We start from the raw sequence: 16,452 nt of genomic DNA, 5'->3' as shown, positions 1-16,452 counted from the left end.
TATTTATTTATTTATTTTTATTATTTTTTTCTTTTTTAAATTTTTAAATTTTGTTATTTTAAAGCAAACGTTATTGAAAAGTCAGACGTTACAATTCGTGAAAACACAGAACATTAAGGTAATACAGAGGTCACATTCTATAAAACAGTGATAAATGAGTTAATAAAAATGTTGTATAAAGTGCACAGCTGTCATGTTTGTGACATGTTCGTTTGTTTCTGTTTGTCTGGCCGTGTTGTCGGTTCAAAGGTTGGACCAACAGTCCAATCAGCGACGATTCATGTCAAATCACACTGTCCCTTTTTCCCCCAGAAAACGATGTAAGTGTATCGAATCGTATCGAAACGTATCGTATCGTTGGCTGAATATCGTGTATCGTATCTTGAGATTAGTGTACAGCTACAGCCCTAATTATGAGTCCTTTTTCCTTGTAGGGGTCATTCTTTACAGGGTGCTGGTATGAATATAGAACTATATGGTTGCTTTGATTGGAGGACTTTTTTGTGTTAAAGAATCAGTTTGACAGTGACAGTTGGACTCAGGTTCCAGGTTAAAGTGAGCTCATGCTGTTCTGGATGGCTTCCAGGCTTTTTTCCTGTGTGTTCATCATTTAGACGTCCAACGAGCAGGTGTAAAGGTAAAACATGTCCAGGATAATTACAACCTTGTACTGTTTAATCATTCATTTCAGTCTCTGTGATGTTCTGTCTCAGTAAAGAAAGCTTCCCGTGTTGATCATCCAATTCTGCAGCAACTCCTCCATCTGCAATGTTCATGTGAGGCTTCCTTCAAACCCTTAACTGTGGCTCAGGAAGGAGTCTTGGTTACAAGTAAACACAGCATGTTATGATGAAACTGGCACTTTCTACATGGCTGTAGAAAACAGCATCACTTTCACCATGTTGGAAATCCAAGCTGCTTGGTTGGTGTATTCATGGTCAGGGCTACAACCCTGATGTACTGTCATGGATGCCATTTCTACCCCTCACACACGATCGCTCCCACAACTGCGAGAGGTTGCATGTTCTCAGAATTATTGGCCATTTTTGCCAGCGTGAACAAACACCACGTCAGCATGTTTCTGGGAGGATGACGGTCTCCTCTATCAGTGCCTTCTTGGAGAGCATCAGCCTGCTCATGATTTGCTCCTGAGGAAAGTGAAAAATGACTGCAAGCTGATTTAACTGAGGAGTCAGATAAATCCACCTGAGTGTCACCTGAGCAATGCTCGGCGGAGGAAACATTGAACATGATCGGCTTCAGTTGGACCTACATTCAGTGCAGGATGGGAAATATTTCCTGTTTCCAGAACTTTGTGTGCTCTGTAAATCTTCAACATTCTGATTGTTTCCAGGCTCTTATGCTGTGTTCTGTTGGAACCACAGAAGTCCTTTTTACTGCCAAGTGTTAAGAAGCTGCTGGAGCTTCCTAAAACCTATTTCATGAAAAGCGTAGTGAGCATATTTGCCCCTGAGAGGGGTGGCGTTAGGAACTTCCATTTCCATCCATCCATCCAGAGCCGTATCGCCCTCAGTGACCCGCAGCCCCTGCCACCTCCTCATCCTCGTCTTTCTCTCTCTCTTTCCCACTGTGCCTCTGAGTCACAATGCAGTCCCCATCCCACACTGTGTGGGGAGACAAGGGCCTGTGATGCATGAGAGTGGTGTAAAGCGTGGGAAGAAGAACCACATCTCTCAGAGATCTGTGTGTATGCCAGTGGATCTTACAGGTTAGCCATCCCTGGACATCTCAATATGTTTCATATGCTTGGAGCAAGCTATATGGTTTTTAAACAGAGTGGTTAATATTCTCCCAGAGTTAGGTGGAACACACAGAAAAACAATGATGCATTTAACAGCTTTGGAGAAGCTGCAGGGAGCAGCAGAGCACAGCGGGCATGATTTCCAGCCCTCAGAGGCATGCGGGGAAGGTTTAGGGGACGAGGAGTCCTCTCAGGTCTGTGAAGGAAAAAGATCTGGAGCCTCAGGCACTTCCCCACGAGACACTTTAGCCTGACGCCTGGTGCTGAGAGGAAGACAGCCTGTAAACAACATCCAGCTGAAGGCACCTGGAAGGATTTCTCAGCAGCTCTTTAACTATTGTGGAAATAAACTGAGCAACAGGGCTGAATCCCAGCATTGGCTTCCAGTTCAACCCAAAACATGTTGAACTGCCACACTCCTCATCAAGGTCTGAGTGCGCCGGCTTCATCAACAGCCACTCCAGTAAGGATGGATGTGTGTTGAAAGGGGGGGGGGTTATTCCAGTGGGCTGTCAGTCACCGGGATAAAGGGAAGAAAAGTATCTGATTATTGTAGAGAAAGTCCTCTTGAGCCTTTTCTTATCTTTTTCCCTCTAAAGTGTGGCATCCATCTTTGGAATTGAAATGTCTGGTTGGCTGACCCGCACCTGAAACCGGAGTGACCATGTGACAGGCAGTTATTCAAAGACGATGGGTTTGGGCAGGGAGTGGTGGAGATGAGTAGGGTGAGGGTGGGGTGCTTTGTGTTCCTCTGCTGATGGGGTTAAAGGGATGGTGCAGATGGACGCTGATTCGGATCTGCTCGCATGCAAAGAGATGCACAGCTGATAGCTTTGGGAGCGGCTTCACAAGCTTCAACAGAGATTGCCATTTCTTTTAAATGTCGTGACTGATGACACACGATTAATTGCTTTGCTGGCAGTTCAACATGTCGCTCTTATATGTGAATAGTGTGAGTCACGTATGAGTCAGCCTGAGTAGATGAACCTCTGAACAACCCGTAGCAACATTCTGCTTCTTCAAAGCTCCCATGTGATCAGGAGAAACATGGCTGCATCAACATTCATCATGCTGTGCAGTCATGTCCCCTGCACAGGAAAACGTAGTCTGTTAGAGAAAGCATTCAATCATTTCACATGAACTGACATCATTCTCTTCAAATGTTTCTGTAATATATAGGGCTGGGCGAGTTAGCTCGTTATTATCGCGTTATTAATTATTTAACGCCGATAAATATTTTATCAAGCATTAACGCAGGTTTTATTATTTATTTTTTATTGTAAAATAACAGGCTTTTATTATAGTAAAAGTCTGTCGCTCACAGGCTTTTATTATTGTAAAAGTCTGTCGCTCACAGGCTTTTATTTTGTAAAAGTCTGTTGCTCACAGGCTTTTATTTTGTTAAAATCTGTTGCTCACAGGCTTTTATTTTGTTAAAGTCTGTTGCTCACAGGCTTTTATTCTGTAAAAGTCTGTTGCTCACAGGCTTTTATTTTGTAAAAGTCTGCTGCTGTCTGCTGTGGAACAGGAAAAGAAAGTAATCGGCGGATCCACCAAACATGGAGAAGGGTACGGAACTTTTACTCGGCCATTTTCATGTTAAAGTTCTTCCAGACGGCGGAGTCGACAGAACCAAAGTCATCTGTAAACACTGCCAAGTTGAATTGTCTTCTCAGCGTAGTAGTTCCAGTCTAAAATATCACTTCAAGGCAAAACACACAACTGATAGCAGCAAGTCATTCAAGGAAACAGACAGTGGAGCGAGGCTTCTACATAAAAACTACAGAAAGATGCTGATGTTAAAAGTGTGTTTGCACAACAAATGTTATGGCACTTTCATTCATATGGCAGCACATTTAAAATAAAACTAAATGCTAAAAGCTATACGCTACTTTTGGATTCATTTTTGGATTTTGCGTACAAATGCGATTAATCGTGATTAATCAGGGAAATCATGCGATTAATTAGATTAAACATTTTAATCGTTGCCCAGCCCTAGTAATATATATATATGTACCATTAACAGTCTCATCTCCACGCTCCAGCTTTGGTCAGGGACACAGGGATTGTGGGACATGTCCAGCTGGCACGGCACAAGTTTCCACTTTCCGTCTTTTATTGCCTAGCATGGAGGTACAGTAGTAAACAGTGTAAGCCCCCAGCAAGGACTGTGTTGAGTTTGCTTGTCTCCGTGCGCCTGCATGGAGTATATGGGATTCCTTTTAAGCTGGCTATGGGTGAGCGTGAGCAAATGTACATGGCTGTCTGGCTCCTGGCCTGCATAGGATAAAAATGTTGGAACCACACTGGGACTGAGATTCAGCTGAGATCCTGAGAGAGTGGGGGGGTGTTTAGCATCGCTGGTGGAGCCGGCGGTCGCATGATAAAGTGCAGGTCATGGTGGGACACGGGCTGTGGTGTTTAACTGTGTGTGTAAGGAAATGAATGTAGGCCTTTACAGCACCAAAGGAAAGCTGGGACAGTCTCACATCCTGTCAAGTTTCTCTGTTGCAAACATGTTTAACACGTCGAGAAGACAGGAGAGGGCACAAAAGCAATCAGAATGTGTGGGAGTGGCTGGAAATGTTCGAAACTCAGAGGGAAGTCTGAATTTTTTAAGATTTTATCATTAATATGCTCCAGACAGTCATTTTGTTTTGGTCTCAGAGTGCTGGGGAGACACTGACCTTCCACACCGGGAGGACACAACACTGCTGCTGTGTGTGTGTGTGTGTGTGTGTGTATGTGTGTGTGTGTGTGTGTGTGAGTGAGAGAGAGAGTGTGTGTGTGTGTGTGCGTGTGTATGTGTGTGTGGGCTTGGTGTGCATCCCCAGAGAAGATTCTTAACAATCTGATGTGGCATAAAAGTTTAATTCATTATAATTATAAAATTATTAAAGCAAAACGTGACAAAAAGCAAGGGAGCAGATTTAGTAAATAGATATGTTCCTAAACAGGAAGAATGTAACTTCTGTAAGCTTCTTCCAAACATGGCTCCACTTTAGACTTTGTGGCATCCCCCTGGATGTTGGTTCACTTTGAATCAGAACTCTATTATTTCTCCTTTCTGTTCTTATTTCCAGCTCATCTCTGTTCTCCAGTGGTATCCATCAGATGCTAATGTGAGCGATAAGCTTCTTAACACAAGCGTCCCATCATGTCTGAACGCAGCTATTAGCAGACGTGGATCTAACGGTGTGTGAGAGCCGCTGCTTTCACAGGATGAGCAGCCATCATTGTTAGCAGATCTGAGCGGGACTTTTATGTGTCAGCTTTGATTGTCACTGTGTTTGTAATCTGGAGAAAAGGAAGGAGGACAGTGTGTAAGACCAACAATGTACGGTGCCTCATCCTGCCAGAAGGAACGGTTAATCCACTTACATTTCAAATTTCAGTGGAGAAATATATATTATGCCATGACGTTCTTAATGCTGCTTTCAAGCTTTATTTTATTGATACGAATAAAGAATTGCTCCATAAGCATTCTGTGGAGCATTCTAACTAATTGGTAGGATCTGGATCATGGGATTTGATTTGGATTTGTAGGACACGGCACCTCTCTTAAGGGTAATCTGCTTTGTTCCAGTCTAATTTTCATTGTTGGTGTTTGTTGTTCTTGGAACTGTGCTCTTCACGATCGATAAGTCAAACTAGTAAAGAAAGAAACACCTTGATGGATGTGTTGGGCAGTTAAAAGCTCGTCTGTTCTCACTGTGTTCACTCTAACTGTGCCTGCATTATGTTTGCTGCTCAGAGGTAATGCAGTGTCTTTAAAAAAAAAAAAATCTATTTCTTCCTGGTGCGTCTGAAAATGACTCTCAAAGAGCAGTGTGAAGGAACCAGAGGAGTAAAGTCATAGCCAGGCAACTAAACAGTGAGGTGAAAGCTAACATAAAGCTCTGGAGATTCTGATTCATCTGATCATTCTCCAGCTTCAAGCATCCTTTTCTATAGCGATTATGAAGGTTTCCATTCAGTCACATTGAGCATGGTTACGTGCACACTTGAATAGAGATATGTTTGCAGCTCGACTGAGCCTTTTAACTGCACCACCATCCCTGTCCAGTGTGCAATCGAGTTAATGACTAACTGACCCAAAACATTTAAGACCTGCCATGTCCAGCTTTCTCTGTGGGAGATCCTTGTACATGTAACCCCAACCGGCCGGGGCAGATGGCTGCCCTTCCTGGTTCTGGTTCTGGTTCTGGTTCTGCTGTGGCTTTCTTCCTGTTCCACTGTCCCCTTGCACTGGCTCAGAAGGAAGATTTGATGCAGTCTGTTTGTTTTCATAGCTCCTCAACTTTTTATGACCTGGATTCATTTGGTTGTTCATGAATTTGACTTAAAGGGATAGTTCACCTCTTTTGACATGAAGCTGTATGACATCCCATATCAGCAACATCATTTATGAACATTTTCTTACCCCCTGCTGCGTCCTGTGAGCAGAGTTCCAGCCTCGTTTTGGAGTTGACGAAAGTAGTCCGGCTAGTTGGCTGGGGCCACAAAAATAAAGCGTCTTGCTTCTCAAAACAAACTGCGGGCTGTGCAGACTGAGCAGTCCCCTGCTTCCGAGCAGCAAACACCGTAACAGGCGCGGCTGTCGGCAGGCGGCAGCACGCAGTGATACGAAGAGAAAGAAAATAGGGCAAAGCGATTGTGAGGTCTGACTTTTTCCTGGAGAACGATTTTGTGATGCAAATGTATTATTCTGTTGAACGCATATTGTTTTGAGAAGCAAAAAAAAGTCACAAGTCATCAAAACAGCGACTCGAGTCTACTTGAGTCCAAGTCACAGTGACTTGAGTCCCCATCTCTGGAAAATGTTCATAAATAATATTGCTAATATGGGATGTCATACAGCTTCCCGGCGAACTATCCCTTTAATTTGATTTCAAAATTGGATTAGACTTTAAATGCCTTGAGATGACATTTGTAGTAAATTGGCGCCAAATAAATAAATTTGAATTCAATTTAATTGAACATAAGTATAGCTGAATTCACTGCACAGACAATGTCAGCTTTCTTGAATGGTGTTTGTTTTAGATGATGCTGTGGTTCTAAAATCAGGATATCCACAGCTTTTACTCATTTTCCTACCATTCCATAAAAATGACATGTTTTCATGCATTTTCTTTTCCGTTTACAGTCATGTAAACATGTTGCACTGGCTGACATGTTCCTTCTTTCTGGAGAGGAATATTTCCTCAGAAACTACATCCGTCTGAAGCTTTTTTTAACCTTATTTTTCCACCTTTTTCAAAACCGGATTTCCAGCTGGAACTAATGGAGCTGGTGGCCTGAAGCAGAGCAGACAGGTCAGAGTATTTAGGAGAACTGAAAGGATTAATACATTGGACTGCATCACAGCAGATTTATACCACTGCTCCATCTCCTGCCATTTGCTTTTTTGCCTTTGGTGTATCATCCATAAAGATTTTGGAGCCTCAATCTAAATCTAAATGTTTGTGCTGGTTTATCATTGTCAAGTATAGTCAATCTAACAGCTACAGGTTGCACCCGGAGGCGCAATGCAGGTGTGTTATGTGGGCGACTGCTGAATGTCACAAATGCCCCGGCAGGGGAGCTGATTGGGTGCTGGGTTCTCCGCGGCAGGTTCTCCTGCGGGTTAAGCTTCATGCTCTACAGGTAGAGATTGATCCATGGCATGCAATTGTGTTTAGGTCTCTATTTATTTTCTATTCATTTTTTTATTGAATACAGAATATAAATTATACATTCCTCCTGTCGGAAACGGGGATATTTGGTTTTATTATTAGAAACGTAATGAATGTGTAATCATGTGACCAGAATAGAAATAAAATAAAAAAAAGACATGGGCGAGAGCCGAGGAGGTACATCCTGGACTGGTCGCCAGTCGATCCCAGAGACAAAATATTCAAACATATAATCATATGCAGAATCGCCAGTCGACTTAACGTGCGTGTTTTTGGATAGAGGGAGGAGTACTTGACGAGAACACGCAAAGTCTGCATAGAGAGAAGCTTAAAAGAAGCCAGAGCGACAGCTAAATCATCAGTGCTTATCACTGCATGAAAAGTGGGATTTTCGTCAGTATGCGGCACTGTAGATTGTCGTGAAATTTCAGGTTTACGGCTGTTTACGGCAATTTGCAGGCAATGCAGAAAACTGCCGTGAATTGCCGGAAATTGACGTGGGCCTGGTTTGGCAGTCATCCCCCTATGACCCCCCTGCTCCTAATTCTAGGGGAGGCTATACAAATGCAAATCAGGGTTGCAGGGGGAGTTATATCCCAGGTGAGATTTTTCTAAAAGGTAAAATCTCTGGTACAAATAGATCAGGCTAAGTATAGCCTAATTATAGACTCTTACATTTTAGCTTGAATTGATTTATTTAATGAAAGTATGCTAGATTAACTACTGTGTATGTCATTAGCAATGGCAAATGTTATGTAAAAAAAGATACACAAAATCAGAATCAGAATTAGCTTTTTTGGCCAGGTTGGCGTAAACAAACAAGGAATTTGACTCTGGTTAATCTTTGCTCTCAAAGTACAACACTCAACAATAACATAAAAAAGAATAAAAAATACAGAACAGTAAGAATAGAATCAAGGCTACACGTAAGAATAAGACGCTATGGGTGGGAATGCAATTGCCTGGAGGGGGAGTGCAGCTGGGAATGTCTGCTTTCTTGTTGTCCCTGTCATCCTAGAGCTCAACCACTGTGCATAGTGGCATGACTACAGTGACCTTTTCTTTGGTCTCACTTAAAGTCACAGTGGATGTATTAACATCCACAATATTAATGAATGCTTTTGGATTTTCTCTCCCAAACTCCATTTTTGAAATAGCGCCTTCTGTGGTCATAATACTATGAGAGAGTTCATAGTTGCAATGTTCACAGAAGCGCCGAGGTCTTTCCTTCCGTCTTGGGACTTCCATCTTTCAACAAACAACAGTTTCACAGGCACACCTTTTTTGTATCATAGACGCGAGCCAGGGCGAGCTTGTCTCGCGAGTCCTTCCGAATAGCAATAACCTCGCATGTGATTGGAGGAGCCCGACGAGCCCAGTGTTGCCAATTTAGCAACTTTGTCGCTAGATTTAGCGACTTTTGGCCATCTCTGGCGACAAAAAAAAAAATCTAGCGACTTAGCGACTTTCGGGCTCAATCTGGCTAAATCTAGCGACAATTTAACTTGTTTTGTGAGTGACAAATCAGTTGCCCCGCGACACCATACAAGCCGAGACAGAAGCACTGCAGGACGGCGGCAACCCGGCATACCATTTCCTGTCAAAACGGCAGTTTCAAGCTAGCTACAACGAGGGTAGGTTCACTTCCTGTTTTCAAAACAAAAGCACCTTTTTATCGTAATGGCTTTCCCTATGATAAAAGGCAACGGGTATTTTATTTTGTCAAAATAACCGGAAGTGCGTTGCTCACTGCGGCTAGCTTTAGTAGCGCCGAATTCGTCGGAACAAAATTGTAAATAGCCGGTATTTTGGCAGGTTTTTAACACGTTGGGGATCTAAACGACTACTTTCTGGCCTGGAAAGTTTCAAATGTTGCTAAAGTTTACAGAGTTTAGAGCTGAAATCAGCTTCAGGGCGGCTGATTTCTGCTCGGGTAGGAGCGAAAATATATAATATGGGCGTGGTTACGTCACTTATGACGTCATGACGCAATCTAGCGACTTCTAGCGACTTTTCAGAGAGCCAATAGCAACTTCTTGTGATTTTTTTTTGGCAACACTGGACGAGCCTTCTACTCCTCATCACGTGAGAGGTCATGGCCACGGCTACTTGCACGACTAGCATATACACAAACATTATCGTACCTAGCTAGCTCTCAGACCTATCATCTCCAGTTCCTGTGGTTTTGCTGCCTTGTCTACACGCTAGTAAGGATTTTTGCTACAATGGCTGGACGGCGTCTCGCATTTAGCTCTCCCGCCTCAACTCCTCTGGTTGAACGCGACCAACTTCCAGCCAGTCCGCAGACCGACCACAAGAAACTGTTGGCTGCCATCAGCGGACTGTCTCGTCGGTTGAGTCGGGTTGCTACTGGCATGAACGAGCAGTTCAGTGCCGTTAACTCCAGGTTGCTGTCCAGAGGCTAACTCCAAGAAAAGAAGACGGGGGTGCACAATCCTAAGATTGCGGTAAGAATATGTTTGATGACTGCTAGCTAAGCTAAACGTACTATAAAACCACGCCTTTGTTGGTAGCCCAAGCTAAAAGTAGCCTAGTAGCCTTGCAAAAGAACAACAGAAGCAGTGTAAGTTTCTTTATTAAAGTGTATTTTTTGTCTTGTAATTTACAGGAAGCCGTACGCCGAGTTCACAACTCGGAGACCAATACTAGGCGCTGCGATCCGGAGCAAGGGTAACTTGAAATAATACGCTTTCATTCTTCTGTATAAGGAAATGGACACGTTAATAGATACCGATCTTAACTGTATAATTTGTTTTCACAGGCTAAACTCTCCTCACAACGAGGCCGTCACCTCTTTTTTGTCCAGATTTACACGATGCTGATAATGACGAAATTGTGTGTAAGTAACTTCTTTTTTTTTTACTGGTTCTCCTTCCTTGCTTGATGTTACCGTGACTTACGTTTGATTTTCATTAATACCACCCTCATTTAATTTTTTTTCCAGCGGCCTGTAAGACGTCCTTTGAAAGCATACGCCTGAGTTTCCCATATAACCAGCCAGGACTTTCAGAGCAGGCGGAAGCTGCGAAGATTTCAGCTCGGAGTAGGTCGAGAAAAAGAGGGTAAGACTTTTTTGTTGACTATTTTTCAGATGCATTGATAGATGTGTTGTGTCCATACGCAGTGCATAGCACAGTGCTGATTGCCTTTATTTATTTGTTTTTTACAGCTGTTGGACGCGAGACAGTGTGCTAGAAGCGGCCGAGGAGGAACTCTGGAAGTCCGCTACAGTCGACCTGATGTCCGACGAGGAAGACGGCACTGTTGGCGGGGTGTCTGGATGGATAGTTCGTTCTCCCTCCTTCCGTAGCCAGGACCTCTCCGAACTCTGTACTATGTTGCAGTCGCGATTGGAATGGACTCCGAAGTACAGAGCGACCCACCATAGGCGTCTGCAACACGGCCAGCCCTCGCACAGAACGCCACCTACTGCTCCGAGGCTGCAGAGCAGCAGTTCACACAGTTGTAGCCAGGATTTTGGGTACTCTTTTTTTTTACTCTTTGTCAGCTACCTATACATGTTGTGTGGGCAGATCTCCTGTGTGTGTGTGTGTGTGTTTTTTTTTTTAAATAAAGCTCTTTCTTTGCTTAAACGTGTTTCTGGTAAATGTTCCTTGCCTCAATAAATTCAATCATGTCGTGTAGTAGCCTACATAAGAGAACAATGATATACAGCATAATAGCATATAAATGAAATAATAAATATATAATAATAATATAATAAATATATATATTATAATAATAAATATAATTTATTATTGGGGTTTACATTTGAGCCTGCCTACTGGTAGCTCTGCCAACCAATCACGAGTGATTTTACTTGTTTGAAAAGTAGTGGTTTCATCCAATCCTGAGTAAGGACATTCAGCGCCAAGCGCGCGGTTTCTGCATTCATATGCTAATTAGAGCCGTGAGCATGGTTCGTTCCCGACAATTTGTGGCACCGACAAACGCCACGTTCGCAGCCTGTAAATTGTCGTTAACTGCTGAAAATTAGGGAGATTTTCGGGCGTTTACAGGGACGAAAATCCCACTTTTCATGCAGTGTATCCTGCTCGACCTATCGGCTGCATTTGACACAGTCAACCATTGTATCCTTCTGTCCGTACTCTCTAGCATGGGCATCACAGGGAGAGCACACTCCTGGTTGAAATCATACCTCACTGGTCGGTCATTCAAAGTATCCTGGCTTGGTCCCACTTCTGCAGCGCCCCACCTCCCCACAGGGGTCCCCCAAGGCTCAGTACTGGGACCTCTTCTCTTTGCCATATACACCACCTCACTGGGCCAGATCATCCAATCACATGGCTTCTCATACCAATGTTATGCTGACGACACCCGGCTCTATCTGTCATTCCCATCTGACGACCACATGGTCTCAGCACGAATCTCAGACTGTCTCTCTGACATATTAAAATGGATATGTCATCACCTCCAACTTAACCTCTTTAAAACTGCTTGTCTTACCAGCCAAACCAACCACACACCACAGCATCTGCATCCAAACTGAATCCCTATCTCTTGCTCCATCAAAGATAGATAGAAACTTGGATGTCATGATTGATGACCAACTAACCTTTAAAGATCATGTTACCTCCGTTGCTCGATCATGCTGCTTTGCATTGCCAAACATAAGAAAGATCAGGCCGTACCTAACCCAACACGCCACCCAGCTCCTGGTGCAGGCTATGGTCATCTCCTGCCTTGACTACTGCAACGCTCTCCTAACTGCTCCCCCAGCCTGTGCTGTGAAACCTCTGCAGATGGTCCAGAACGTGGTGGCACGTCTGGTCTTCGGTCAGCCTAAAAGAGCACACGTCACCCCTCTGTTCATTGAGCTCCACTGGCTACCTTTAGCCGCCCGCATCAAATTCGAGTCACTGATGTTAGCCTACAGAGTCCTTAATGGAACGGCTCCCATCTACTTGAATGCTCTCGCAAAGGCTTATGTCACAACTCGTTCACTCTGGTCGTCACAGTATTGTCGTCTAGCAGTGCCTACACCACACTTAAGACAATCCAGACTCTTTTCATTTGTCGTTCCACGATGGTGGAATGACCTACCGAGCGCTACCAGAACAGGGGCGTCCCTGAATATCTTCAAGAAACTCTTTCAGACCCAGCTCTTCAGAGAGCATCTCCTACCCTGTACTTCCCTACCCCCTCTACTGCACTTAATCTTTCTGTACTTCCCTCTATCTCTACACTGTCACCTCTGACAGAGTCTGACTAGTGTTTTCCTTCTATGTAGCTTATTGTTAGCTTTGATGTTAGCTGTAATGTTCTATTTTTCATTTGTAAGTCGCTTTGAATAAAAGTGTCTGCTAAATGCAGAAACAGAATCATAGAGACCACGGCTGAGGTTCAGAGCAGAAAGCTCCTTGCTTTGAGACAACATGGCTGACCCCCACATCACCGTGCAGCCCATAAAAACAACGGCACCTCTGGAGGTTTTCCAGGATCCTGCAGACAGACAGAAAACCACACAGTGACTAAACACAATCTCTTCTGTTATGCGACTGAATGCTGAATATTTCCAGCAGTTCCATGCTGTAAACAAAAAAGATCAACATGTACTTCAGAACACTGTTTAATGTATACATTGATATTTGTACGTTAATTGTTTCCTGGAGGTGTTATTGCATTATCATAAACCACTAATGGTAATTTCTCATTACAGTGAAGAGTATCAGCCTGATGAATTCAGATACACGCTTTCAATTGGAAAATACGCCGTCATTAAAAATAAGGAAGCTTTTGTGAGGACACTCACACATGAGCATTATCACTGATGTAGGATTCTAATATTCTCTGCAGTTTGACTTAAGCCGACTCCCCCCTCCCAAGCCCCTTTTCATTTCCCCCTCTTTTCTTATCTGCCCTCACATTTTCCTTCTCTCTGTTCCTGTCTCCCTTCATCTTACTCCACCTCCCCCTCCCCCCCCGCGCTCTCTCCTTTCACCGTCTGTTATCTCCACTGTGCAGTTGACTGCTTCTGTCCTCTGGGTGTCAGCACTCGCCTTATCCTTCATTCAGCCGCGCGGCTTTGTGTGAACCAGTCAGCCATTTCTGCCTGCGCTTCATGTTTTCGTGATTATTTTCTCCTGTCCTCTTGTCTCTGTCTTTCTTAACATTTCCCTGAGCCTCGTCTCCTCCCTCCCCAGCCGCCTGCTTGTTTTCACAGCAGCTGTCAACATCATATTTCACCCATTATTTGGTCCCATCACAGACCCTTATACACACAATCAATAAATCTGCAGTAACCCTACCAGTAAGAGCCCTGTGTGCGTGCGTGTGTGCGTGCGTGCGTGCGTGCGTGCGTGCGCGTGGGGGGGGTAAGTGGCAGCTATTGATCAAAGGTGCAGAACCTGGAGCCGTAAGAGGAGATGGCCATCCAGTCATCCTTTCACTCCAAATAGAAGATGAAGGTGACTTTTAGGAAGTTCATCTCAGGAAAAAAAATAAAAAGATGGAGCCCATGCATGCAGCCAGTGAACCGTGTAGCCACACATATCAACACACTGAGCAGCTGAAAAGGAATGTGTGTTTTGAAGAACACTGAATGTCAGAGTAAAGCTGGGATTCTGGGAGGTGAAGGTGAGAGGACGGGTTTAAGGCTTACTGAGGAGAATTGGGCTCTGCTGCCCCCCCTGCTACCAGTGATGCTGGGACAAAAGACCCCGTCTGAATTGAGAACATAATTAAATGTCCTTGCAGACTGAGGAAGACAACAGTGTATCACTCTCCTCCCATTTTTTCTCCCTTCTCCCTAACAATGATGATCGAGCAGGAAAAAGAAAGTTCATATTCTCCATCTTTTTCCCCGCAGACTGAATCTAATCTTTAAGTGGACCCACCTCCTCTTCTTCCTCCGCCTTGCCAAAGCCTTCATTTGACAGAAGGAGATTCTGTCCTTTGCTCCAAGTGGAAGCAAATTTTTTTCTGTATTCAGAAGCATATTTGTTCACAATAAAGCCTGAAAGGATTGAGGAGAGAAGCTGAGGTTACTCTGGTGAATCAGCCTTACTTTAGTTCCCCTAAGAGAAGGGGCTGCAGGATGCCTTGTTCACAGCTTTGTGTTCAGCATGATTTCAGCCAGGAGATTTGAAATGAAATGAAAACAAAAGTTCATCTCTAATCAAATTATTTCTACTGAAGCTGTTGGAAAACAATGTAATCTCATTTGAGACAAAATGAAGGTGGAGGTGGTGAAATCTGAGGAAGTAGATGCACCATTTAGGTCCATTATTGTGGATTCTGGTCTTTCGGACCTTGGTGAGACTAAAGTTGTCTTTGTGAGTCGTGTGCAAATATCTTTTGCTTAAATTGTCTCTGTGAAATTTACATTTGGATTTTATTGTTAAATAAACGGGACCTTGACCTCGACCTAGTTGTCCAATTAGACTTCTTGATGTTAAGAAAAGCAGAAATGAGCAGACAAGACAGACAGATGGATGAGCACAAATGTTGATTCACTCTGTTTTCTCTGCCAACTATCAAAATGACATCTGCTCTCACGAGTTCCCGTGGCAACGTTCTTACTGATGGTAACCGCTTGTTGTCACGGTAATAACATACATTTCTGATGATGAACATGACTTCACGAATGCAAACAAAGACGGCTTTCTGAAGCTCTGCGGACTTTGACACAAGTCACCTGAAGAATTCTCTTGTTTTCTTTAAAAAATTATTCACTTTTTCTGCTTCACACTTGGCTTTGCCACTGCTTCAGTGATTCACTTCTGGAGACTTTTGGGTTCATGATTGATTCTGTTTTATTAGGATATAGTGTTTTAACCTGGAGTAGCATGATCTGACCCTTTTGGAACCCATGACGAAGACACCCATCTTCCCTTCCTGTCTGATGTTTTCCCCCAGTTTGTGTTGCCTCCTTCATCTGTATCTTAGTTTCTACTTCAAGTTTACTCCAACTTGTTGTGTCATTGCTCAGCAGACAGCCCTGGCTTTGACTTTGTATGAATTTCTAATCTTTTCCACCTGGTTGGGATGGGTACAAAATCTAAGCATTGTCTTTGAACAGGAAGCGGATTTCAGATAAATGTGTCCAACGGGATCATGGGTTTATTTAATGACCATCTGTGTCAGGAGGTAAGGTTGTCAAAGGTTTTTGTTTTTGGGTAAAGCCATGATTTTTTTTCTGACCCTTGTTGAGTATTAAGCAGGAGCTGGATTAGTTATTAGCAAAAATGATTAAGTGTCCAAGGACAGTTATTAATATTCAGTGAAGTTATTCATGAAAGTTATCACCGACGAGGCGCCACTGACCAGTCAGAATCTAATAACTAAAACCCAGTATCAGTTTCAAAATATGTTGGTTTATTCCAGAGCATGTGAGTGGAGAAGTTCCGCTCCTCGTTCACATAGGTCAGTGATACTCACTATTTTTTTCACAAGAGCCACATTGGCAGAGCAAAATCAAGGGAAGAGCCACTTTTACCACAACATACTAAAGCCCCCTTTTGCAAATATGCATTTCTACATATAAAACATCCCCCAAAAAAAGAAACAACACAGCCAATACATTTTCAGTTAAGACCACATTTACCTCAATACTGGGATGAGTGGAAGCTGGCTTGACTTTCTTCAGGTTGTATTTGTAGTTTGTTGTTGTAATCATAGTGAGACATTCAGGATGAGCATGGTTTTTGTGCTGGTTTTTGCCCTTTTTTAATTAAAAACCGATCCATTGTGCCTGCATCGCGCGCTGGCTAAAGGAGCTAGCGTGCTCTGTGGTCAAGTGTGACGGTGATTTCAGCGGGCTGCTTTGCCAGGTTTAACAGTGCCCCCTTTAGGAAACACCATTAAGCCTTAATTAATACTTAATAAAAATACTTAATACTACAAAAACGCAAACTCAATAAAAATACTTAACACTGTGCAGTATTCGCTGTGTGTTATTTGAAAAAATGTATTGTTATTGTTACCATATTGTTATAAGCTACTATGTGAGTGCGAGCCGCCAATTAAAGCTTG

At 43.4% G+C, this 16,452-nt stretch overlaps 1 protein-coding gene, 1 long non-coding RNA gene and 1 pseudogene across 9 annotated transcripts in view; all 3 read left to right on the top strand.

Moving 5' to 3' along the window:
- The window catches only part of adgrb1a (adhesion G protein-coupled receptor B1a), a 219,380-nt gene that overhangs the window by 85,713 nt on the left and 117,215 nt on the right, over positions 1-16,452 (top strand). The window lies entirely within an intron of this gene.
- On the top strand, positions 9,882-10,300 carry LOC142379615 (uncharacterized). The gene is made up of 3 exons (XR_012769786.1): positions 9,882-9,905; positions 10,067-10,128; positions 10,220-10,300. It is a non-coding gene; the product is annotated as an uncharacterized LOC142379615 (long non-coding RNA).
- Positions 10,698-14,354, top strand: LOC142380523 (uncharacterized; annotated as a pseudogene).

The sequence above is a fragment of the Odontesthes bonariensis genome, chromosome 5 (genome assembly GCF_027942865.1).
Source record: "Odontesthes bonariensis isolate fOdoBon6 chromosome 5, fOdoBon6.hap1, whole genome shotgun sequence".
Classification (NCBI taxonomy): domain Eukaryota; kingdom Metazoa; phylum Chordata; class Actinopteri; order Atheriniformes; family Atherinopsidae; genus Odontesthes; species Odontesthes bonariensis.
Note: the sequence above shows the minus strand (reverse complement) of the source record. Positions and strands in the feature narration are given on the sequence as shown.